Genomic DNA, 25651 nt, shown 5'->3' on the forward strand with positions numbered 1-25651 from the left:
TAACAGAAAATTATCATATTGGCGCGCAACTTCTGAACGCACCAACCAATCGAGGAGAAGTCTCTGTCTTTTTGGCGATGGTTGCGGGACTCGGCTGTTCGATAAAGGATGTCAAATTAAACACCTTTCAGCCGTCAACTGACGGCTGAAGGTGTTTAATTTGGCATCCTCAATCGCGAAGAAGGCTCACAATTTAGGCGGTCTTTCTCTTGGTACCCATACCGAACAAGCCATCTGTTATCTTGTCACTACAGCTGCTCTAAGAACAGCTACTTGTACCTGAGTATGATGGCTATAAAGCCAGAAATATTAGTGAAAAGGGTGGGGGATGGAGCGCGTGATGAGTGGGGGGGAGGGGGGGCAGAGGGCAGGGGGATTGAGAAAGAGGCAAAAAACAACGTACAACGAAACACAGCGAATACATACATTCACACATTACGACAAAAACGTAAGTACAGAACATCCAAAATTGTTACTCTGAACAAAACTAATTACTCTATGAACTAACAAACATATTCTTCCAATTACTCTGCAGATGAAATGCTGTCTAGCTATAAAGCGGGTAAAAGCTGTAAGGTGTCAGGCAAATCCAACACCTTACATGAAAACCCTGACATGATAAGCAAATCCAGTAGTATGTCACATAGCTCCGAATAAATCGTAACATTAAATTAACCAAAGTAATACGAGTAACGAGTGAGCAAATGGAATACCACAGACTAACACAAGAATGCCTAAATGCATGTCGTACCTTCCCACCGTGAGGCAGACGCAGTTCCGAGGGGAGAAACGAGGACAGAAGCCGAGAGCAGAACCGTGTTAAGCTAGATAAGGGAGGGGCTGGGCACCCACGCCTCGAGCCTACCTGTACAACTATACAACCCGCACGTTTTAGCGTGAGGCTTTTTCGCGTCTCAGGTATGTCAAGGACAACCCCCAGCCCATGTTAAAAGCTAGAGCCCTCCAGAAAAGCAGTATAGATCTTACGATAACACAAAAAGGGCCACTACCACCCGCAAGTTTTAGCGTGAGACTTTTTAGCGTCTCTGTTACGTTGCAAACTTTAAAAACATTGCCCCACCACGAAAAGTATAACGTTTCCCATTGGATAGACAGAATTTTTGTAGGCGGAGCATAAGGTTAACATTGAGACCCTGATTGGTCAGATGAAAACACAGCCAGATAGCTTTTTTAAACTAACTTCGGTAAATTGTAGTAAGGAGAAGTTTGAGAGTTGGTTCGGAGACGGCGAGCTGGATGGCTGGTGCGCCGGCCGTTGCCGGCCTGACGCTGCTTAAACACCGACAAGGTAATGAACGCACGCGATGCCGCATTTTTGAGCGCATAAGGCTTCACTCAGAACTGCAGAAGACTCATCTGTTACACCCTTTTTTTGCGTAATACTAATGGTGATCGTTAATTAAAACTCATGGTGTTCACATTTGCCACTTGAAGAACAGATCTGAAACGCGATGATTTTTCTTTTATATAGTTATTGAGAAGCCACATCAGCCACTGTAATTTACGACAAGTTAGATAAGTTATTAAAGATAATTGAGGGTCACTGTAGACCATTTTGATAGTTTTCTCTATTGTGAAACTTAAATTAAACCTAGATTATAGATGTGATATGGCATAGGTCATCCTTCGATCGCTTGTAGAACTTGGAAACCCATTTAGGGAATATTCGTTCACATTTTTGTTGAACGCTGTTGGTTTTTACCATCCTGTATTAAAACATTTCCTTTTATCAATAGTGCAATTTATAAACGATGTTTTGTGATTAGAATAAATTTCCATTGGTAAACGTAACTGCTTTTTCGACGTTATTTTACCAGCTAACTAAAAATAGGAAAGCCTTGAACCCTTTCCACTATATTTAGTTAGAATTAAGATTCTTTTACAGGGAGTGCAGTGGAGCTGACGCTGAGATCATTTAGTATTTGGTTATATCATCGCTAGTCTCACTGAACTCTTCTGAATTCTACATGTAATCACAAAAAAATAAAAATACGTATGTTATAGAAAACAAACAAAAAATTTTCTGCACTGTTTTCCATAAATAAAACGAAATCCACTGAAAGTGGTCATACTTATCGAAACATGGTTAGATAGAAAACAAAAAGGAAACCATTGTTTTGCAGAGAGGACATGAAGTTTTAAAAACCCCAATTTTTTCTCAAATTTCACACAACATGGCCCAAACTAAAAGTGTTATTTTTTATGTGTTGACTACGGCAGAGTGCAATGTGTGCTGAAGCAGCAGCAGTTGTTAGGAAAGCGTAGATCTGGGAGAGAGCGTGCTGCGTGCGCCACAGAACAGGCAGGCTGTGGCTGTGGCTCGGGAAGCCCAGGACGCACGTGATGCCACGTGGAGCTACACTACGCAAAACCTGTCGCCATGCACGAGCGTGGCACCATTTGCGATAGTGCCAAGAGCATAGACACTGTACGAATGACGGGGGTTGTGGGTGGGGGTGGGGGAGAGTCGTGCGACAACAGATTCAGTCTGAGTAGTGATTCTGGGCGTCCTCTTCTATGGTGAGACGTTGGAACACGCACTGCACCCTCGAACATTGTCGAACGTGATCGTTTTGAACGTCCGGCAGTTAAGGTGTGGGGAGGCATCTACATCTACATCTTTATGAATACTCTGAAAGTCACAGCTATGTGCCTGGAAGAGGGTTCACCGAACTACTTTCGCACTATTTCTATACGTTCCATCCTCTTACAGCGCGAGGAAAAAACGGTCAGCCGTGCGAGCTGTAATTTTTCGTACTGTATTAGAATGAGTATTTCCCCTGTGTTGGTGGACGTCAAAAAAATATTTTCGAATTCGGAGGGGGATGTTGATGTTTGAAATTTCATGAGAAGATCCTGCCGCAACGATAAACGCCTTTGTTTCAGTGATTGTACCCCAATTCACGTATCGCATCCGTGACACTCTCTCCTATTTCGCGATAATACAAAACGGGCTGCCCTTCTTTGAAATTTTTCGATGTATTCCGTCAATTCCACGTGGTGGGTATTCCATACTGCACAGCAGTACTCTAGCAGAGGACGGACAAGCGTAGTGTAGGCACTCTCTTTAGTAGACTTGTAGCATCTATTAAGTGTTCTGCCAATAAAACTGAGTCTTTGGTTTGCCATCCCTATGCGATATTTCCAGTTTAAATTGTTCGTAATTGTAATTCCTAGATATTTAGTTGAATTGACAGCTTTAGATTTGAGTGATTTATCTTGTAACCAAAATTTAACGGATTCGTTCTGGTGCTTATGTTGGTGACCTCACACTTTTCATTACTCGTATTTAGGATCAAACACCATTTTTCACACGATACATATAGCTTGTAATTTAACGGATTCGTTTTGGTGCTCATGTTGGTGACCTCACACTTTTCATTACTCGTATTTAGGATCAAACACTATTTTTCACACGATACATATAGCTTGTCTAAATCATTCTGTAATTGGTTTTGATCTTCTGATAACTCTACTAGACGGTAAATGACATCATCTGCAAAAAATCTGAGATGAATGCCCATACCGCATCCTAAATCATTTATATAGATTAGGAACAGCAGAGAGCATATTATGGTTCCTTGGGGAACGCAAGATATCACTTCTGTTTTACTCGATCACTTTCCGTCAATTACTACGAACTGTGACCTTTCCGACAGGAATCCGGTCGCACAACTGAGGATACCCCATAAGCATGCAACTTGATTAGAAGCCACTTTCGAAGAACGATATAAAAAGGAACTCTAGAAATATGGAGTCAATTTGAGATCCCCTGTCGATAGCACTCATTATTTCGTGAGGATAAACAGCTAGTTGCGTTTCACAAGAACGATATTTTTTGAATTCGTACTGACTGTGTGTTAACAGCTCGTTTTCTTCGAGGTAATTCGTAATATTTGAACACAGAAAATCACGAATCCAATTGCACAACTGAGGATACCTCATAGGCATGCATCTTGATTAGAAGCCACTTTAGAAGAACGATATCAAAAGTAAATCTAAAAATATGGAGTCAATTTTAGATCCCCTGTCGATAGCACATATTATTTCGTGAAAAAAAACAGCTAGCTGCGTTTCACAAGAACGATATTTTATGAATCCATACTGACTGTGTGTCAACGGTTCTTTTTTTCGAGGTAATTCGTAATATTTGAACACAGTGTATGTTCCAAATTCTTAATTCAAATCGATGTCAGTGATATGGGTGTATAATTCATCGGATTAATCCTACTTCCTTTCTTGGATAATGTTGTGACCTGTGCAACTTTCCAGTCTTCAGGTGCAGGTCTTTCATTGAGCAAGCGGTTGTATAAAATTTTTAAGTATGGAACTATTATATCAGCATAGCCAACGGCCTTGCCGTAATGGTAACACCGTTTCCTGTCAGATACCGAAGTTAAGCGCTGTCGGGCTGTCTAGCACTTGTATGGGTGACCATTCGGTCTGGCAAGCGCTGTTGGCAAGCGGGGTGCACTCTGGCCTTACGCGGCAAACTGAGGAGCTACTTGATTGAGAAGTAGCGGCTCCGTCTCGTAAACTGGCATACGGCGGGAATAGCGGTATGTTGACCACATGCCCCTCCATATCCGCATCCAGCGACGCCTGAGGGCTGAGGGTGACACGGCGGCCGGTCGATACCGTTGGGCCGTCCGAGGCCTGTTCGGACGGAGAGAGTTATTACGTCAGCATGGAATTTTTACTTCATCTTCTTTGGTGAAGGAATTTAGGAACCCTGTCTTAGTGGCACTGTCATCGGTAAAATTACCTTCGCTATTGTGCAGTGAAGCTATTGATTACGTCTATCCGCTGGCGTATTTCATGTACGACCAGAATATCTTTGGATTTTCCCGCAGATTGCGAGGCAGAATTTCATTGTGCAAACTATTAAAAGCATCTCGCATTGAACTTCCCGCTATATTTCGAGGTAAAACATCGCCAATCTTAGTGTACTGTTGCATCGGAGTGCTGAACGTGGTACACCACCGATAAACGTTATTCTGACACTGTACTCCTCCGCAATGTGCGTTTTTTTCAGGTGTGCATTCAATGGCTCTGAGCACTATGGGACTTAACTTCTGAGGCCATCAGTCCCCTACTTAAACATAACTAACCTAAGGACGTCACACACATCCATGCCCGAGGCAGGATTTGAACCTGCGACAGTAGCGGTCGCGCGGTTCCAGACTGTAGCGCCTAGAACCGCTCGGCCACCCTGGCCGGCGGAGTGCAATAAAGCCTGACTTCATTTTTATGAATGACAATGCGCAAGCGCATCAAACAACGAGGGTGGAGGAGCTTCTGGAACGAGACGGTATTGGGCGAATGAACTGGCCTGTCAGTTCCCCCGACTTAAATTCAAACGAGAACGTGTGTGATGCGTTGGGGAGACGTCTTGCAGCACGTCCACATGTACCAACGACCATCCCCCAGTTATCAACCGCGCTGGTGGAGGATGCGAGATCCCCTCGCTTCTAAACTGATACTGTTATTACTCAGCTTAGCCGCGAGTCCGAAGAGGATGGTATATGTGACGTACAGTATGACTGGTCAGCATTTCCACCCGGAATTTGCGAGTGTAAGTCGGACCTTCCTTGATCCGCCTTGGCGGGTCGTGTCGTCGGATTTCCTCCTACCTGTGCGCGGTGCAGCTCTCGTAAATGTCGTCCCGTGCAGATTCTTCATTGGCGCATTGGATGTGTCTGTCGGTGGAAGCTAATTATCTGAAATTGCTGTCGATCAACTTTGGGGTATATATTTACTCGAAATTACCATTCAGAATGCCGTAATATCACTTTTATTCCTATTAGATCAATAATGAAACACTCATGTTACAAACTTCTCGTAACCGAGAGCATGTCTACCATCGAACAAGACAGGAAGAGCTCTTAACGCCGACTGCCGACTTTGGCGCGCAGTCCGTATCTGTTACTAGTTTCATCACAATTCGTGGATTTCCGATTAAGTTCGTATTTACTAAGATATGCATTTGTTAATGAACGGGTGTGAATTTTAATGAGGCAAAATTATGATAAATAGCTTTAAACATCCAGAGCCTCCTCCTAGTATTCATGTTGTCATAAATGACTTTAATTATTAAATATAAATAAACAAAATCGGTGACTTTGGCGCCAAGATGGCGGTACTTTCCGTCATGTATATTTCCCAGGCTGACGCTTGTTGCTACGGTCCAGCGCCGAGCCCCACCCCACTACGCGCGACAAATGGTCGCTTCGTCACATAGCCAGCCAGCGTGGGAAATGCTCTCTGATTGGTGGCCGGCTACGGACTACAGCACTTCCTAACTATCGTGAATACATCAATGAGAGACAATAATTTATTAAAACTGGTAAAAATGTCTTCCTCACATAAGAGGCACCTTACAAAGACTGGGACGTCGTACCACAAGAACTCCTTACTAACCTTGTGGCCAGCGTAGGAGCACGTTGCAGAGCATTCACTGCTGTCCGTGTTGGTCACCGACCCTATTAAGAAACATATCCCGCCTTTTGTAACATACAGGGGACCATCATAAATCGCGGTGACTTCATTGTAATTATTTTCTTTGTATGACTGTGTCATTTCTGTTCCTGTTATTGGATGTTTCTTTCAGTTACCTTCTGTACTATACTTTAGCATTTCTCTGTACGTATGGTCCAAGTTTCATCGCCCTATGATACTTTGCAGTGATACATCATGTGAAAGTTACTTTCGTCCAAACGTTTTGCATATCAGTGCATTTTGCATGAATTATGTGTTTCACTAACGCCATTTTCTGGGTGTTTCCTTTGCACCTTCAACTTTTGCCACCGTCACGTTTCGTGAAACACCTCGTTGCCATTATTATCGATGTTTCTTCGCTATCATTTTCCTTCTGTTTGTGTATAGCATTTAACGACTAAAGATTTCTTCGAAACGCGTTTGGTTTTCCTAAGCCTCTCCCAATTTTTCGCAGTGTGGCTCCGTATTACGTTCTTCTTGTGGATGTAGAGTGACTGTTGACCTCTCATTTGCTCCAAGCTGTCCAGTGGTATAGGCATAAATCGATTTTACACTGAGAAATTCGCGTTGTATGTGCGTCGGAAAAATGTGACCTCATAGCGTCACAGCACTCTTGATCAGATATCATTCAGTGTAGATGACCCCGTAGTCTCCCATGAGTATGCTTCATGCTGTTCATGAACGTCTTCAGAATTTCACGGATGTCTGCGCCGAGATACTCCAATACGTTCCCAAGTACTTCATCCGACATCTTGGTAAGTTGTCCTTTCTATAGTGCGAACCGCCTGCCTTACTCATCTTTTAACGCCTGGTGCATTACCAACATTTTGTATTCCCTAGAGACTCCTTTAACTCGAATGCATGCCCTGGGGTTTCTGAGGAACACTTTGGGGTTCACAATTTTTTACGCCCGTATCTTGGACAGTCAACCACTAGCTCATCTAGAAGAGTGTGTCTATATCCAAAGTTACTGTTGCTGTGATTTTCAGCGCAACATCTTATCACAGGGATCTCGTGTTGAAGCTTTACGATCAGATAACCTTGCACAACATTTATTTATGTCTGCTGTGGATTCGGTTTCAGGCCCTAGCAGCTGGGGCCCCTCACTGTGTCTCGGGTGGCAGACGCCTCATATGTCACATTCAAAAGCCCCTGGCGGCTGCCCCGCCATGTATTGGGACAGCTGGCTGTCCCCTCTGTCTCATTTATTACAACCTGCTCTCGAATTTATGCCTGAGGCGTTATATATGCTGTTTGTGAATTCAGCGTGTAGTACTTTTATTTAGTGACCTGGTTCTGTCCATATGCTGGTGCTGAGCTGTATTTTGTCGTGGGATCAGATACGTAAGTTTTGACTTACGTGTGTTTATTTCAGAACTACAGGCATGCGAATAAGTTCTGAATAGCTGTCAGATTTTACTAACACTGTTGTTTGAATAGTTATGGTGCTAATGTCATCAGACGAGGCACTGAATCGCACTGTTTGCCTCTGTCTATACATAATCTATTTCGTGGTTACAAACGCAGTACATTCTCAGCGAATATGGAGCTTTATGGATCATGTAAAATATTACCATAGTAAACGATGTTTATAAATTAATTATACAAAAGTAACCCTTAATTGTGAAAAAGGAAATGTTCGATACAACACTGAAGGCAGTATATCTTAAAGTTTTATTTAGAAATGTTGAAAGTGAATATCTTTTGTAATAAGACAAATGCACCGTTTCTAATCTGTTTCCTACCGAATCCTATGAACTAAGTCTTGCTGTGTGGTACCAGCTGCTTGTGTTATCCGCTGTCGCAGCTCGTCGACGTTTTCAGAAGCGGAGGAATAAACACTCTGTCTCTAATGTAACCCAGCACATACAAGTCCATTGGGGTTAAATCAGGTGATCGTGGTGGCCAGGATATTCTTCCACCACGACCAATCCGAATCGGCACATTCCCACAGAGATAGGCGACAACTTCATGATGATAATGTGGTGGCGCACCATTTTGCTGGAAAATAAATTCTGTGCTCATGTTCTGTTGTATGAGGCATCAGATAATGTTCAAGCATGTTCGGGTTCGATGTTCCTGTTATAGCTTACTCGACAACAAAAGGTACCGTAAATCTTGTTACAGCTTATAGTGAAACAGCATTTACCTTAGGCGAGACCCGTACATGTTCGATTACGTGACGTCATTTCTGCTTACTTTATGTCCGAACCTTATTCCGATTCACTCTACAGCAGGAATGGAAGGTGGCTTCGTCATTAAAGACAGTTTTATTGAGAAAATCATCTTCAGTTTGCATTTTGTTAAACAGTTCTACACAAAACTGAACTAGTTTTTCTTTGCCACTTTCCCTTAAAGCCTGTAGTAGTTCCAGTTTGTAGGGTTTGAATGACAGACGTTTCCGTAATACCTTCCTCACTGCAACATTAGGAGCTGCCGGCCTACGAATATAATACTGCCGAACTTGTGCAATTGCTGAGTCAGAGGCTGCTGGCCGATCCTGACCCGGCGCCCTGTGTGATACACAATCGATTTCGTTAAAACTTTTGCGTCAATTAATAACATTTAATCTTTGAGATGGTGACGTAATTGTTCTGAAAATACTTGTTCTTGTACGTCATAGTTTCATAAACGTGTTCTGGCGTCAGTGCAATGGAGGTGTGTACAATCACACTTCCTCACGCCTGTCCACTCAAGACACAAGAGATAACTGCTCTAAAACTCTCTTACGAGGCGAATATATCAAGTACCAGGCATGTAGTACAAAGATATTACAACTCTTCCAAAGACAGATTAACATTCATATCGATATTGTCTCACAGAAATACCATTTACGTAGAATAGTTTACATCTAACTATGATTGGGTTTTCATAAGTTTAAATAATCAGTTAGTTTTAAAAACAATAAACTGTAACGGATTTTGAAATACAATAATGTAAAAGAGACATGGAATAGGAAATAAACTTGCTCTAAACTAACCATAAAATTCCGTGTGAACAGATATCGAATGACCCTAACGATGTTGACCGACTGCTGTTTCATCCTCAGCCTACATGAGTCTCTGGATATGGATATTGAGTGGCGAGTGGTCAGTACACCGCTGCTACTTCTCAGTCAAGTAGCCCGTCATTCTGCCTCACAAGGGCTGACTGCACCCTGCTTGCCAGTGCTCGTCACACTGGACGGTCACCCAACCAAGTGCTAGCAAAGACCGACGGCGCTTAATTTCTGTGATCATATGGGAAACGGTATTACCATTGCGACAAGGCCATCTTACACAAAGAAAAATGTGTTTTGAAACTGTTACGAAATATAACCAGGACAAGAAATGTTTTGTGATGTTAATTAATTACGACAGTATTGTTATCTACACTTGCATAGACATCACAAGAGATAGGTCTGTTTCAAACTGCACTGCAAATTACACCGACAAATGATCAGGTCAAAAACACAACATTCAAGGCTCAACTGATACACGACAATATCACTCTTTCAGTTCTTGATAAATGGGATGGGGTGACAGCAGATAAAACCGCTCTTGAGCTAAAAGAGCACACAGCATGTAATGGTTTTGTAAAAATTAATACACTTGAGATAAGGTTTTAAATCTGCAACTACAAATTAAGACCATTTGAACACGTCTATAATTTCTTATGTTACAGCGTAAAGTCTAGTGCTGGCACATCCGTCTGGAACGAAAGAGAAGAGATGGCTGTGAGAAGATGACAGCAGCGACTGGTGACGGCACAGGTGAATAGCAGCTTCAAGATCAGGCACTTGTATAGCAGTGTCAACACTACTCACCTCACTTGTACTCTCTATGTAGCACAGACTTAGAATTATCTGTACTTAAAAGATTGCGTATTTTGTATGTCGCCCTTTGCTTGTGACACATCTGTGTAACTGCAAAAGTTAAGTATTGTAATTTTCTTTTTGTAATAAAACTCATTAATACGACTTGTTTGAATGTTTGTCTAGCGAACCAAGTACGTAGGCTTCTTAGACACCACATATTTGGCGATGAGGAAGGGATAGTGTACAATGTAACTGCTGGTAAACTTAGAGTACAGATTTTGAAACAGTCAGATCCATCATTTCAACGTATAGTGCAAATACTAGATCAGTACGATTCAGGTGCCATAGCGGCTGATAAATATGAGCAGCCACCAATTAGTCGGGCAGAGTCGTCCCTCGATTGCGACTGGCCCAGTAGACAGCAACAGCATGTGCGCACCTCACCGTGTAGACAGCTCTCTAAACAGGTGAACAGAATTAAGTCATGCCCTCCGTGCTATTCACGGCACAAACGCCAAGATTGCTCCTCCAGACAAAAACAGTGTTACGCTTGTGGCAAGAAAGATCACGTACAATCCGTATGCCTGCAACGGAACAAATATAAGAATTCAACCCATTCACAAAAATCTAGTCACAAAGCCCATGTCATCAATACAGTGTATTCAAAGCCTGCTCCAGGCATTAGCAAAACTGGAAAGCAAACAGTTTCTTCAGTGATACGCCAGTCCAACAAACTTTTTGTTCATTTGGTTATTAGTGGGAAACGTGGGAAATTTCAGTTGGACACGGGTGCCTCTGTTACGTTGCTGAATCGTAACACATATTAACTGGTAGACTCCCCACACCTGTCTAAAACTTGCACGCACCTGACGGTTTATAATGGACAAGACATTCTCGTTCTCAGAAAATGTACTTTACCTGCTATGTCTCGCTCACAAACGTGAACTGTGACTTCCACTGCCGGCCGCGGTGGTCTCGCGGTTCTAGGCGCGCAGTCGGGAACCGTGCGATTGCTACGGTCGCAGGTTCGAATCCTGTCTCGGGCATGGATGTGTGTGATGTCCTTAGGTTAGTTAGGTTTAAGTAGTTCTAAGTTCTAGGGGACTGATGACCACAGAAGTTGAGTCCCATAGTGCTCAGAGCCATTTGAACCATTTGACTTCCACTGTCCTACATTTATGCGATTGTGAGAACATATTTAGCCTTGTTTCGTTTGATTTGTTTGGCTTTAAAATTCAGGACAATGTATTGTCAGTGACTGCATTCAGTTCAAAAGACATGCTGAAAGAATTTCCTGAACTGTTTTCTGAAAGTTTAGTCAAGGGTAACAATTTTGTTACACATATTACTATGAAAGACACAGCTTAGCCGAAATTTTGCCGGGCCAGAACTGTTCCCATTGCCTTACGGGACAAAGCGGCTGCTGAACCTACAGAATAGCATGATAGCGGAGCTATTGCGCACATACAAGCTAGTCAATGGGAAGGTCCAATGGTTTTGCTCCCCAAACCTTCAGGTCGCATTCCCCTCTATATTGCTTTTAAGTCTACAGGCAACCCACAAACTGTCATTGATAAGTAGTGTGGGGTAGCCGTGCGGTCTAGGGCGCCTTGCCACGGTTCGAGTCGGAGGTTCGAGTCCTCCCTCGGGCATGGCTGTGTGTGTGTTGTCCTTAGCGTAAGTTAGTTTAAGTTACTTTAAGAAAAGTGTAAGCCTCGAGGCCGATGACCTCAGCAGTTTGGTCCCATAGGAACTTAACATAAATTAAAATGTCATTCATATTTATACATGGCAACGCCTAGAGGATCTCATGGATAGATTAGGCGCTAGTCACTGCTTTCAAACATTGAATTGCGTGACACGTATCTTCAAATACCTTTAGATGAATAATTTCAAACCGCGTGTGTTGTGAACACTCATTTGGGCTTGTTTAAATATTTGCGTTTGCTTTTTGGCAATGCTTCTGCACCCACCATTTCCCTATGGTATTTGGGACAGCTGACTTCTCAAGTAGCAAACTGTTCAAACTATTTGGACGATATTGTCGTAGCAGGGGAACGTTTGCATCAGAGCGAAGGCCGGATGGCGGGGTACGACCCGAAGTTTGACGCCCCCTGCAGCCATTGCTTCCGGTCCATTGGAGCGTACACGCTCCTGCCTCTCCTCCCATTGTCGTGCACTATATACGACGACGAAGGTCCGTCGCTTTGGGGGGGGGGGGAGGGGGGAGACGGGGGGGGGGGGGGGGGAAGGAATGTCACTGCGTAAAGTCAAGCACCGGCACGCCAGTCGGGAACGAAAGAGAAGACGTCAGCCAATCGCACGCTGACAGACCTTTCTCCAGGACGAAAACGTGACAGTGGTGGCCCTTATGTGTAGAGGACATAAGCGCCGCGACCGGCTGGCGACGGCCCAGTTAAATAGCAGCTTCAAGATTAGGCATTGTGTAGCAGCGTCAACTCTAAGAAATGGTTCAATGGCCCTGAGCACTATGGGACTTAACAGCTATGGTAATCCGTCCCCTATAACTTAGAACTACTGAAACCTAACTAACCTAAGGACATCACAGAACACCCAGTCATCACGAGGCAGAGAAAATCCCTGACCCCGCTGGGAATCGAACCCGGGAACCCGGGCGTGGGAAGCGAGAACGCTACCGCACGACCACGAGCTGCGGACAGCGTCAACTCTATTCACCTCGCCCCTCCGCCACACACCGTCAGGTGGCTTGCGGAGTACGGATGTAGATGTAGATGTACTCTCTGTGTGGCACAGACTTAGGATTGTCCATACTGAAAAACATTGCTTATTTTGTATGTCATCCTTTGCTTGCGACACATCTGTGTAATTGCAATTGAATGTTTGTCTAGCGAACCGAGTATATAGGCTACCTTGACCCCACATCTTTCTGATCGTGTAAGGTAATGTCAAATACGAAGGGTAGTCGCATTTCAATTGAAACATCTAAACACTAAATTTACCTATTTAGTTACTTGTTTGTTTGCATTCCTCTACGCATTGGAGTCCCTGCACCACAGTACCGTATCACGCCGTCAGAGGATCCATAAGAACTAGCACAGTCCATAGATAAAGTGGAATATAGTGTATTAATTCTTTTTAACAACGCTATAGTAATCCGCGTTGATTAAGTGTAAGCGTACGGCAACGATGTATCATCATGTGACATAGTATTTAAATGACAAAGACGCCTGCAATGTGGTCAAAAACGTCTGAATGACGAGGAACCAAGTGGCGGACTACCTCTCGGTCAAGAGGCAGGAAACGCAAGGGAGTCGGATGCTTAAGACAAGCGTATCGGAATCGAGGCGATAGTGATACAAGTGAAAATCAGTCTTGGTTCAGTTTTCAGCAACTTGCACGGCTTTTTCAACATGACAGATGTCGTCGACCGGTGCCACAGATAACTTTTTGAAGGCAGCACTGGAACTGTGCCGGACCAATCCAGATGACTTATTTAGCCGGCAAGCCACGAGTAGTTGGTGTATGTGGCCCAGACAATGGGGTAGAGGATACAGTGGAAACATGTGGATTTACCATCACCGAAAAAGGCGAACACCCAGCCTCATCGGGTAATGTGATGCTGAACGTTTTTCGGGACTGCCATGTTATGATACAAACTGATTACACTCGTAAGGACAAACCGTCACAGGAGCACACTAACAAAATATCGTGACAAAGCTGGCGGAGGCTGTGAAGACAAGGCGTCGTGTGAAGTTGTTCAAGGGGGTGTTATTGCTGTACCGCAAGGCCATAGTTCACACTGCACAGGGCAGAGTCACAAGTGCTGTTACTTTGAGCTGTCAGAGTTTGCTCACCCCCGTAACATGTCACCCAGTGACTTCTTCCTCTTTCCTTGGATGAGGAAACCATTGCATGTCAGGCATTTCCAGAATGACAAGGAGGTGATTTTCGAGGTGGAACGTTTCGTCAATAGTGAAAATTCTGACTTCTACAGGCCAGGTTTCTGCTAAGACATCCATCATTGGGAAACATGTGAGTGCATAGAAATAAATAGCGCCATTACCACCGCGTTGGGCCATCCAGATACAGCTTCCCCATGATTTCTCTAAATCGCTTCTTGCAAATGCCAGGATGGTCCCTTCGAAAGGGCACGGCCGATTTCCTTCCCCCATCCTTGACATAATCCGAGTTTGTGCTCCGTCTCTAATGACCTCGATGTCGACGGCACGTTAAACCCAATCTTCCTTCTTTCCAACACCATTACCAAGTTCCATTGTCACAGCTTGATTTTTTGAGGTAATACTTACAACATTTTAACTACCCTCGCACGTACAGCTGATTACCTTGACTCAGACATGATGTATGAAAATATTGTGTCACAATGCATAATGGGTATTAAATGATCTTTTCTAGGCCATGGAGGTAAACAACTGCAGAAGACACTTAGCAATGAATGGTGGGAGCCGGCAGAGGAGGTAGAGTCGAGTGTTGTTGGCTATGACTGGTAGAAATCGTAAATGACAAAACAGTTTTCATAGTCGGGAAACTGGAACTGACAAAAACTGTGGAGGGAAGGGATTGATAGTGCAGAGCACAAAAAGGGGGACATGGGTTCTGTGGCGCAACAGAGTACCTGAATTGGTGGTTAGTGGCTAGGTTATTGAGTGACGAGTAATCTTCATTGCATTATACACCAGGTTCGAAGATGCTCTGAGAAAGCAGGTAAGGCCCACAGATCAGGAGGTGCAAAATGCGAGGTGGGTACAGTTGGCATACACGGAAAGTGAGGCTATGTGCCTTTCTTTTTGAGACTTCACAGGATTTGTACAACTTTGTTCAAATCAACGTCACATCATAGAGACCTACATCTCGGTTTCAGGCATTGTCTGAAAGCCTGGTTATAAACAGTTTGGTATGTTGAATGGAAGCAAATAGCATCCCACCATCGTGGTGTCAATCTAGAGATATAAAAGGTAAGGGAGAGAATTTAAAGATTCAAATATTTTAGCTGCTCACATCTATGTTTCTGCAGCAAAGAAAGAAAACCTGATAGGTGCTTTTCTTGAAAATGTGGGAGCGGACGTCGATCTTCACAGACCAGTATTACTAAAGAAGATAGGAAAAAGTTGGAATTCCGCTCCAACTGATTTACGGTATTAACATCTCATTCGTCACGAGAAACACAGCAGTTCGCTTCCGGAATAAAGTTACTGGGCCCCGTATTACCACGATAGGTCTTCTGGTTTATGTAATCCTTAGCACATTGATCATGGGAAAATTTTTCAGAATAATGACGACGTTCGTATTTTTGTGTCGTCCAACAGCTTCCTTCATGGAATGTGTGACCTATGAATGGCAATGAATGGACTGGATAAAGCATTAAAATGCAATAATTTAAATATATATCCATAAAAAACAGTAATCGTTTTTTTTAACAAAGAAAATTATAGTGTGCTCTGTGAACAGCGCAAGGCCCCAAAATACTGCTAAAACCACATAATGTATTTTTACATATATTATTTGATTCACGATTGAGTTGGAGTAATTATATAAATAACGACAGTAGTGATCTCGGAAAAGCATCGAACGCTGTGAGATCAGTGGCAAGAGTATGGTAGGCATCTCACCTCAACAATCTTTTCGCCTTATACCGTGTTTTGATACGTTGGCAAGTAGTTTATGGATGCATAATTAACGGTCTAAGCGTTTATTGCTCTCATATTTTTTACCTTTGTTTTGACGTATCTGCAGATTATATCTAAGTCACAATAGCTAACTTGGCCTAATACAATGGCAATAGTAATGAAACACTTGTGTTGAGTCCCATAACTCACGTGCCACTGTTAGAGCCATCTAGCGGCAGTTTGAAAACTGGGCAGGTCAGACTGTCCCGTATAACCTGCTCCCTTTCGGGAAACATTGTAACTGTGCATGCGGAAGTGGACTTCCCAGGTCCTTTGTGCACGCAGCTAAGCTGGTCGGCCATTGTAAGCGGACAGCAGGTAGCCCGGAGATTCTGCAGCGAGCAGATGCATGTCTCGTCCAGCGCGCGCGCACCTTGTGCCCTTGTTAGATATTGCTGAATACCACCTGTAAAGCAATACGGAATAGAGTGTTTATATATCAAAAAGGTCGTCTTCGGTCTAACTATTGTGAGTGGAAACAAGGGGAGAACAGTGAGTCCTCTCGCACTACACGCTTAAAACTTAAAAGTACTAACGCAGGGCCAGAGACCTACAAGTGAACTGCATACATTTTTTGGTCCTCCGTGCCGGTTACAATCAGCACGCGGAACAGTTACGTTCTTTTGTTGTCGGTATTTGTGAACGCATAAGATATGTGATACGTGATATGTGGTTTATTCATCTCATTACATACAATTTTTAAATCATTTGATTTGATGTACAGGAGACATGTCAAGTTTTACAAAAAAAAACTTTTTTCACTTTTTTAAGAGAAATACAAAAGTTTACATTATATTTTACATTTCTAAGTTACATGTACATAAAATAATAAATGTAATACAATCCCTGTGTTCAGATTGTGAAGCTGTCCTCAATGAATTCATCGACAGAATATTAACACTTTTCCACCAAAAGAGTAAAGAGCAATCTTTTCAGTGAACCCATCTCCATTTTAAATATATTACTGCCTTTTATTTTATTGAAGATTTTTAACCCCATATACTCTGGCGTTTGGGCATAAAGTTTTAAACGATGTGTTGGAAGTTTGAAGTTATCTCTGTGGCGAGTGCTGTAGTTGTAGTCAAAACGAAATGGTCTAGTGTATGTTGATTTCTATATAGGAACACCACCATCTCATATATGTAAAGTGAGGGGATACATAGATTTTTAAATTTTTTAACAGTAGTCGACAGGATTCCCGTTTTTTTGCAACACACATGTTTCTAATTACTTTCTTTTGTAATACTAGGAGCCTAGTGACATTTGCTGAATTTCCCCAGAAGATTATGCTATAACGAATAACTGACTCAAAGTAGTAGTGATAAATTATCTTTCTGTTATCCATGTTTGTGGCACCTGATAAAATACACATTGCAAATGCTAAGTTGTTCAGTTTATTTGCTAAGTAATCTACGTGTACCTTCCAATTTAAATTTTTGTCAAGATTTAGGCCTAAGAACTTTATGTGGTTTGCTTCTGTGATATCCTGATCATGCAAGTTATCTTTATTTCACTCCTTTCTACTGATTTAGCTTCAAATTGCATCATTTTGGTTTTAGTTACATTTAGTTTTAGTCCATTTTGATAGAACCAAGATTCAAGTTTTTCTAAAGTGTTTTTAGCTTTTTCTGGAATATTTTCAGATACCTCATTTTCAATTAGAACTGATGTATCATCAGCAAATAAGACTGAATGAACATCAATAGCAAGTGGTAGGTCATTTACGTAAAAAAGAAACAGATAGGGACTCAATGTCGAACCTTGAGGGACTCCTTGGGGAACTGTTTTCCAGTCTGATGAATAATTGGTTCCATTTCAAGTTAAAATTACTCTTTGCTTCCTACGTGACAGGTAAGAGCTAAACCATTTTAAAGCAGTGTCTCTGATTCCATACATCTGTAATTTGTGGAGGAGTAATGCATGATTCACTGAATCAAAAGCTTTAGTCAGATCACAGAATATACATGTGACCTTTATACCTTTATCTAACGTGGAGCATATTTTTTGGATAAACTCATTTATAGCATTCACAGTGCTTTTACCCTGTTGGAATCCGAACTGGTTTTTTAAAAATTATATCTTTTACAGTAAGGAAGTTATTAATTTGTTTTGCTGCAATCTTTTCAAACACTTTAGAGGAGACTGGCAACAGAGAGATAGGACGGCAATTCCCCATATCTTCGGTCGATCCTTTCTTGAATAGAGGTTTGATCTCACCATATTTCAATACCTCTGGAAAGCATCCCTGTTCAAAAGATTGATTTATAATAGTTGACAGTGGTTGGGAAATAATATCGTACACATACTTGATTACAGATGTTGTTATTTCGTCCCACCCATGTGAGGTTTTCTTTTTAGAGGCAATGTTTTCTTTTTCACATCCCTTTGAATGATTTTTTCAAAGTGTTTAAAAGATGTGTTCTGGCTGTTTTCTAAATTTGTGATTCCCTGATAGAATGTCATATGCACATCCGATCTTACTACATTTAGGAAGAATTCATTGAAACAACTTGACATCTGAACAGGGTTTACTATAATTTCATTTTCATGCCTAATTTTCAAAATCTCATGAATTTTTACTTTGGCTCCTAGTTCAGACTGAACAACTGACCACACTGCTTTTGTCTTATTTCTGTGTTCTCGTATGAATTTATTATTTGCCATTTTTTTAGCTGCCACTACAACTTTCCTAAATACAGCTTTATACTGTTTGACATAAATAACAAAATCTGGATTTCTGTTTGATTTTAACTCATTGTGGAGCTCTCTCTTTCTGGCACTAGAGATTTTTATTCCTGTTGTAATCCATTTGAGTTTACCATTAACTTTCTTTTGCTTATATCTACGAGGAAATGATTCATTAAATACATCTAAGAAACAATTTAAGAATTTGTCATAGTTTATTGAGCTTGAACTATTGTAGTCTACAAGCCAGCTTATTATACTTAATTTACTGCGGAATAAATCCATTTTACTTTTACGTCAATCCCTTTTTATACACACTTCTGGAGGCTTTAGGTTTTTTCCGTTTGGGAGCTCAATAAACAGAGCTGAGTGATCTGAAATACCCAAGTCTAAGCAGTATTTGTGCTTATTTCCACTGTCAAATTTGTAGTTAGTAATAATATTATCAATGCAGGTCACTGATCTGCTGTTTTCCCTAATGACTTCAGAAAAATTTAGCTTGAAACCAGATTTCTGAATTAAGTCACGAAGTTTTGTGGAATCATTGCTTTCAACTAAGACGTTTAAGTTGAAGTCTGCTGTTATAACATCTTTTTTCTTACTTTCTTTCTGGAGTTTTTCAGGAGGCATTCGAATTTGGCTAAAAACACTTTTGTTACCGCACATCCAGGAATTCTGTAGATTGCTATAACCAGTGTATTCAGATGATTTAGTTCTACAGAGCAACTTTCAAACACGCTCTCTTCATTTAAATAATTAAAACTATCTCTTACTGTATAACTTACGGAAGAATTGACAAGAATGCAGGAGCCTCCACGAGATTTGCTTATTCTACAAAAGCTAGCAGCTACCTTAAAATTATTAATACTATTTAGTACTTTTATACTATCTTCTGTTAACCAGTCTTCATTTAGGCAGATTATTTTAATATTTGCGGATTCTGAAAGCAGAATTTTTAGTTCGTCGATTTTTGAGAATTTACGATTTGGTAGTTCTGCCCCTAAGCCATTTATATTCCAGTGCATCACTAGATCAGTTTTGCTTTTAGTTATTTCACGTTCATCCTTTGTTTGGTACCTAAACTTTTTATTTTCAGTTTGAATTTTTTCTTTGTCACCCCAATCAGAAAAATTAGTTTCACTTGCTTCTTAGAACTTTACAGACGTCTATGAACATTTCACTAAGGTTCACAGAGCCTAATCTATTCAAGTGCAGGCCGTCTTTTCCCAGACACTTGCAGTTTAAGAATTTGTTTAGGTCAATGAATACTGCACCGAGTCTGTTGCACTGTTCCCTAATGCCGGTATTTATCCTGTTGATGTAAGTATCACTTACCGATCTTCGAGGAATAATTCCACTAATTAAGAGCCTGGATGTTGGGTATTCAGTTTTCGCCGATCTAATCAGATTCTGTGTTTCATTCGCGATTTTTCCTCACTGTTACTGTGGATGGAGTTTGTGCCCACGTGGATTAAGACACCTCTCTAATCGTCGGTACTTAAAGTTTTGTTACCAGTTTCGCCCGTGTTTCTTTTCGTGGACAATACATTCTTAAAATGTTTTTTGAGTTGATGCGATCGGATTCCAGGCCGGACATGGACCTTGCAGTCCGGCACAATAATATTTTTTAATATCGAATCACCTATTAACAGAAAATCGTTTTTGTCATCGTCTTTGTTCGTTGCACTTTTACATTTGTCCTTCTTATTATAGGAAACTGTTTTCCATTTATACTTATCACTTGTTTCACTGACGGAGTTCTCTGTGGTATTATTCGCCGTATTACACATATGCAGATGTTTGCCACTTTGTTCAGTAATGGTTTGATTTCTACACACACAGGATTTTCTTTCAATAACCAGTTCAGAATTTTCTTGTTTCAATGCTAAAATTTCCACCTTCAGCGCTTCAACGTCACTTTGAAGCAATTTAGTAATTTCTTCTTTTGAGTTCACGGTACTTACGAGCGAGAAGATAACCACATGTGAGTTGCACACATTACGGTTTCGTCGGTATGCGCTACCGAGTATTCAAAGGCCTGTTCGGAACTTCGATAACGACTGCCTTAGCACCAGTGATCAGAGACTTCTTCGCCGTCGTTTAATGTATTTCAAGTTCTACACGCGAGAAGTTCGGACACGGACGATGCCATCATCATCTGTGACGTCACCTCCTGCTCCAGGCGAAACTTCACGCCTTCGGAGACTGCAGCCCCTAAGACGCCAGCTGCCAGCGCCCGTGTTGCCGCTGCTGTTCCAGTTCGTACTGTCCTGTACTGCCGCTGCAGCCTTATAAGTGCAACTGTTGGATTCCTGTTATCATCTGCCCATTCCCGAAAGCATTCCTGTAGAGGACAAAAGTACTCAGAGAGGGGTCGCAAAGGCCGCTCTAGCAAGCATAGGGACCTTTTCGCAGAATGCAGATAGTGTTCGGGTTGAAATACTAGACGCAAAATTAAGCAGACTGACGCGGGTTCAGACTGATTTTGATTTGTCTCAAGATCGACTCGAAATTGAAGATGAATCCGCGGATCACAGTAAGGACAGGGATGAATTCGAGGATTTATAGGACTTGACTGAATCGACTATCAAGGGTCTAATCAAGAGGCACGCTAAGCTACAGCCTATGGAAACGAATCCGACAAGCAGTGCCAGTACTTTATAAGTACCTGCCATTAATGTGACAAATTTCGAAGTGGACTACCTTAAGTGGTCGTCCTACAGAGATGCGTTTTTAAGTCTCATCATGAACAATAATTAAATTAATGACATACAGAAATATTACCTAAACTCCTCTTTGCGAGGTGAAGCAAATAACCTTTTGCGACATATACCTGTAACATCAGGAAATCTATCAATTGCTTGGGGACTTATCATGCAGAGGTGTGATAATCCAAAAATAATTGTGGCCAGACATGCAAAGACTTTGTTAGCTCTGGCTACAGTCAGCCATGGATTGGCAAATGATTGTAGCATGAGTGGGAGGTGAAGATGTCTGGGTCCATGTTCACCACATTGAATCATCTGATACATTTTTTGGAAACAAAATTTCACTGTGTTCAGTTTAATAGATTCAGGGACATCACCGCAAGGGATCTGCAACTAAATGCCAGTAACTTCTAATCAAACTAAGTATGTGGGGAAGGATCATCTGGCTATTGCTGATGCACTGGGAGCATGTCAGTTTTGTAATGAAGCTCATGCTGTCAGCAAATGCAAGGGATTTCAAGCACAAAATATCGCAGAGCGACGAGCATTTGCAACAAGAAACAAGCTTTGTTTTTTTGTGAGTGTCCCCTGATTACTTCTCGAGTAAATGCGAGGTTTCTTCTTGTAAGACTTGTAAAGGAAGGCACAATATACTGCTCCACAAGTGAGTTGATTCAAGAGATAGACAGAAAGGTGAATCTGGAGGCCACTCCTTGGCCCATCAGGCTACGAAGGGGAGATGTAACATTAATTGTAATGCTTTGTTGTGCGGGCTTTCATGAAATGTGGTGGCACTCAGCTATGTACACTCCGACTCAAGAGTTGAAATATTAAAAGTTACGGCTGGTTTCGTTGTCTAGGGTCTGGGATACGTAGTTGCCGCTTTATAAGCCAAATACCGCTGAGTCTACAGTATACAATATGAAGACACACATGAATCGAATGGTCCAAGGTTCCTATCACTCGGAAATTTCGAATTTTGAATGTAACACAGAAATTTATAAAAGATAGATGTCAGTTAACTAAAACCTAATATTTTAACGACTTTAAATGATGAGCTCGATAGTAGAAGCACTTTTAAGAATGCCGTTTATTGCTGCAAAACTCTTATTGGTATTGCTGGTTTAGCAATTAAATAAAATGTACGTTGATTAACAGGGAAACAATAGAATCCTACTTCACGTAATTAGTTATGAACAACAACATTCGCGAGATATTCACTCCTAAACGCATATTACGTCTTCACTGCAGAAGTCACGGAAATCACACAAGTGCACAAGTCGACACTACTAAATATCTCTACCTAATTAGTTACGAACAACAACATAGCTAGCGAGACATTCACTTCTAAACGCATATTACGTCTTCACTGCAGAAGCCATAGAATTCTCACAAGTGCAGAAGTCAGCACTACGAACTATTTCCATCTCCCGCAACTGCGCGCAAACTGCTCAACACTCGCCCAGTACTTCCTGCGACCGCTCGTCGCTGCTTCCCGTCCACCACTCTCGAGTCCTGTGTGGCCGTACGCAGTGCCGTGCTGTTCAGTACTCTCCGTATCCTGTTTGCGACCCGATGCTCCTCCCCCACTTCCATACAGTCTCCCCATTAACGAGCGCTGTGACTGGCTAGAGCGCTCCCGCCATTTCTTCAAGACAATGCACACTCACAAACATATTGTAATACATACGAAATACTGGATTTACTTTTAAATAACCTGCAATTAAATAAATATTCCTATGGCCTGACCATAAACAAGCTCTAACACACATTATTAAATACATAATCAAATCAAGTAAACATACATCAAAGGAATAGAAACAAAAGCAGGCCAGTAGCCTAATGTCTCTGTTTTTTCTAAAAAACAGTAAATATTTGACCAGTTTCTTCATGAATAGGATTTATCGGATATAAAGACATAGACAAATAAATATGTTTATAAGCATGCTGCTATCGTTTTTTCGTGTAACTGTGGAGTACTTATGGCCTGATGCGATTAATAGTATTCGGCCACTTTGACCTCCAATATCTCATGTACTATTGAAGTTACATGCCTGTAATTCACACCAATTTAGGTTTACACTAATAGCTTTCTATAGACACATCTATCGACAAAATCGGATGAATCGTTGAGACTTTGGAAATTCGTTGGTGGGTCTTACTTGTATAATTTACAGATACTAAACTTTAAACTAATAAAGACATTGAAAATCTGATTACACCATTAGAATCGTCGTGCAAATAATGGTAATGCACATGTTTCTTTTTAAGGTGCGAGGGTGAGTCAAATGAAAACCTTAAATTTGTAATAACAAATCGCTCCATTATCCTGTAAGTTGGTAAGCGTGCTACAAACAGAGTGCAGAATGCCCTGTAGGTGGCAACATAGTGCAAATACACACATACCGTCGCAGCATCAGGATAAAGATGGCTGCCCCACTTGCCACTTGCACCAGGGAAGAAGAGCGGTCTGTAATTCGGTTTTTGCGTAGTGAATGTGTGAAACCTATTGAAATTCATCGCCGAATGAAGGTTCAGTACGGTGATGCATGTTTGTCACAGCAGCAAGTCTACGAATGGAGTAGGAAGTTCGCAAATGATGTGACTTCACTGGAAGATGCTCCTCGTCCAGGTCAGGCACAACGAGTTGTGACTCCACAGAACATTGCAGCAGTTGAGGCCATAGAGAAGGAAAACCGCCAAGTGACACTGAATGACATTGCAGCATGTTTAGAGATTAGTCATGGGTCAGCATACCACATTGTGGATGATGTGCTCCAGTTTCACAAAGTGTCTGCAAGATGGGTGCCACGGCAGCTGACTCCTGAAATGAGAGAACGACGTGTTGGTGCTTGTGGAGAACTTCTTCGGCGCTTTGAACGAGAAGGTGATGGCTTCCTTGCAAGAATCGTTACTGGGGACGAAACCTGGGTTCACTTCCTCCAACCGGAAACGAAAAGAGCGAGCAAGGAATGGCGCCATTCCTCATCACCAAAACCAAAGAAGTTTCGAACAGAACCATCAGCAGGGAAGGTTACGCTGACTCTCTTTTGGGACGAAAAAGGCGTCGTTTTGGAGCATTACATGCCTAGAGGACCACTGTCATCAGTGCATCATACACAGATCTCCTAAAAAGTCATCTGCGGCCTGCAATCAAATCAAAGTGACATGGATTGCTGTCAACAAGTGTCCTTTTGCAACATGAAAATGCAAGGCCCCACACTGTCCGTGCAACAGTTGCAACAATCACAAACCTGCATTTTGTCTGTGTCTTCCTCATCCACCATATTCACCAGATCTTGCCCCAAGTGATTTCCATATGTTAGGACCACTCAAAGACGCAATGGGAGGAAAGAAGTTCCGTTCTGATGGATTGGTACGCCACGCGGTGCATGAGTTGTTGGGCAGACTACCAAAAGAAATTTTTTCTTAAAGAATTCATGCACTTTGTAAGCGCTGGAGGACTTGCATTTGGCGTGGGGGAGATTATGTTGAAAAGTGGACAGCTATGTACCACTTCTGCACAATAAATAATATTTAAAACATATTTAAGATTTTTAATTTGACTCATCCTCGTATCATGATTCCTCTGGCTATTACTAATTTCTGTTCCCCCGTCAGAGGTTCGAGTCTGCCCTCAGGCGTGTGTGTGTGTGTGTGTTGTCCATAGTGTAAGTTAAAGTTAGATTAAGACGTGTGTAAGCTTAGGGATCGACGACCTAAACAGATTGGTCCCATAAGAGCTTACCACAAATTTAAATTTTTATTAATGTCTACTTGAACTGTGAAATGTCTGCCATTATGGTTTCACAAAGTCCGCCATCTTTGGCACACCCAGCATACAAATCTCCTTCATCGACAAAAAGCGCAATCCTTGTCACAGCATCAACACGCTTTGGCTACCCCTCTTACTCTGGCTAACGTTCCGCACCACGGGTTGCTGACGAGTCCCGGCTAGCCGAGAGGCCAGCCGTGTGGCCACACCACCTCCGAACACAGGACGCCACAACACGCCCGTTACCTCACAGTTGGCAACTGCTGTTGTCAACGTTAAAGACAGCAGGGGTAGGCAGCGGTCATGTGGGGTGCTGCTAGATAGTGCGAGCCAGTTGTCCTTCATATCTAAAGGTACGGCAGGTAAATTTAAACTGAAAAGAAATAAACTGTCATTTCCGGTGAATGGCATAAACAATGTCTTTGTAGCTTCAGTGACTTATGCCTGTAATGTTGAACTGTCGTCTAGGCTTAGCGACGTTCATATCAGAACCACTTGTGCT

Source organism: Schistocerca gregaria, chromosome X (genome assembly GCF_023897955.1).
Source record: "Schistocerca gregaria isolate iqSchGreg1 chromosome X, iqSchGreg1.2, whole genome shotgun sequence".
NCBI lineage: Eukaryota > Metazoa > Arthropoda > Insecta > Orthoptera > Acrididae > Schistocerca > Schistocerca gregaria.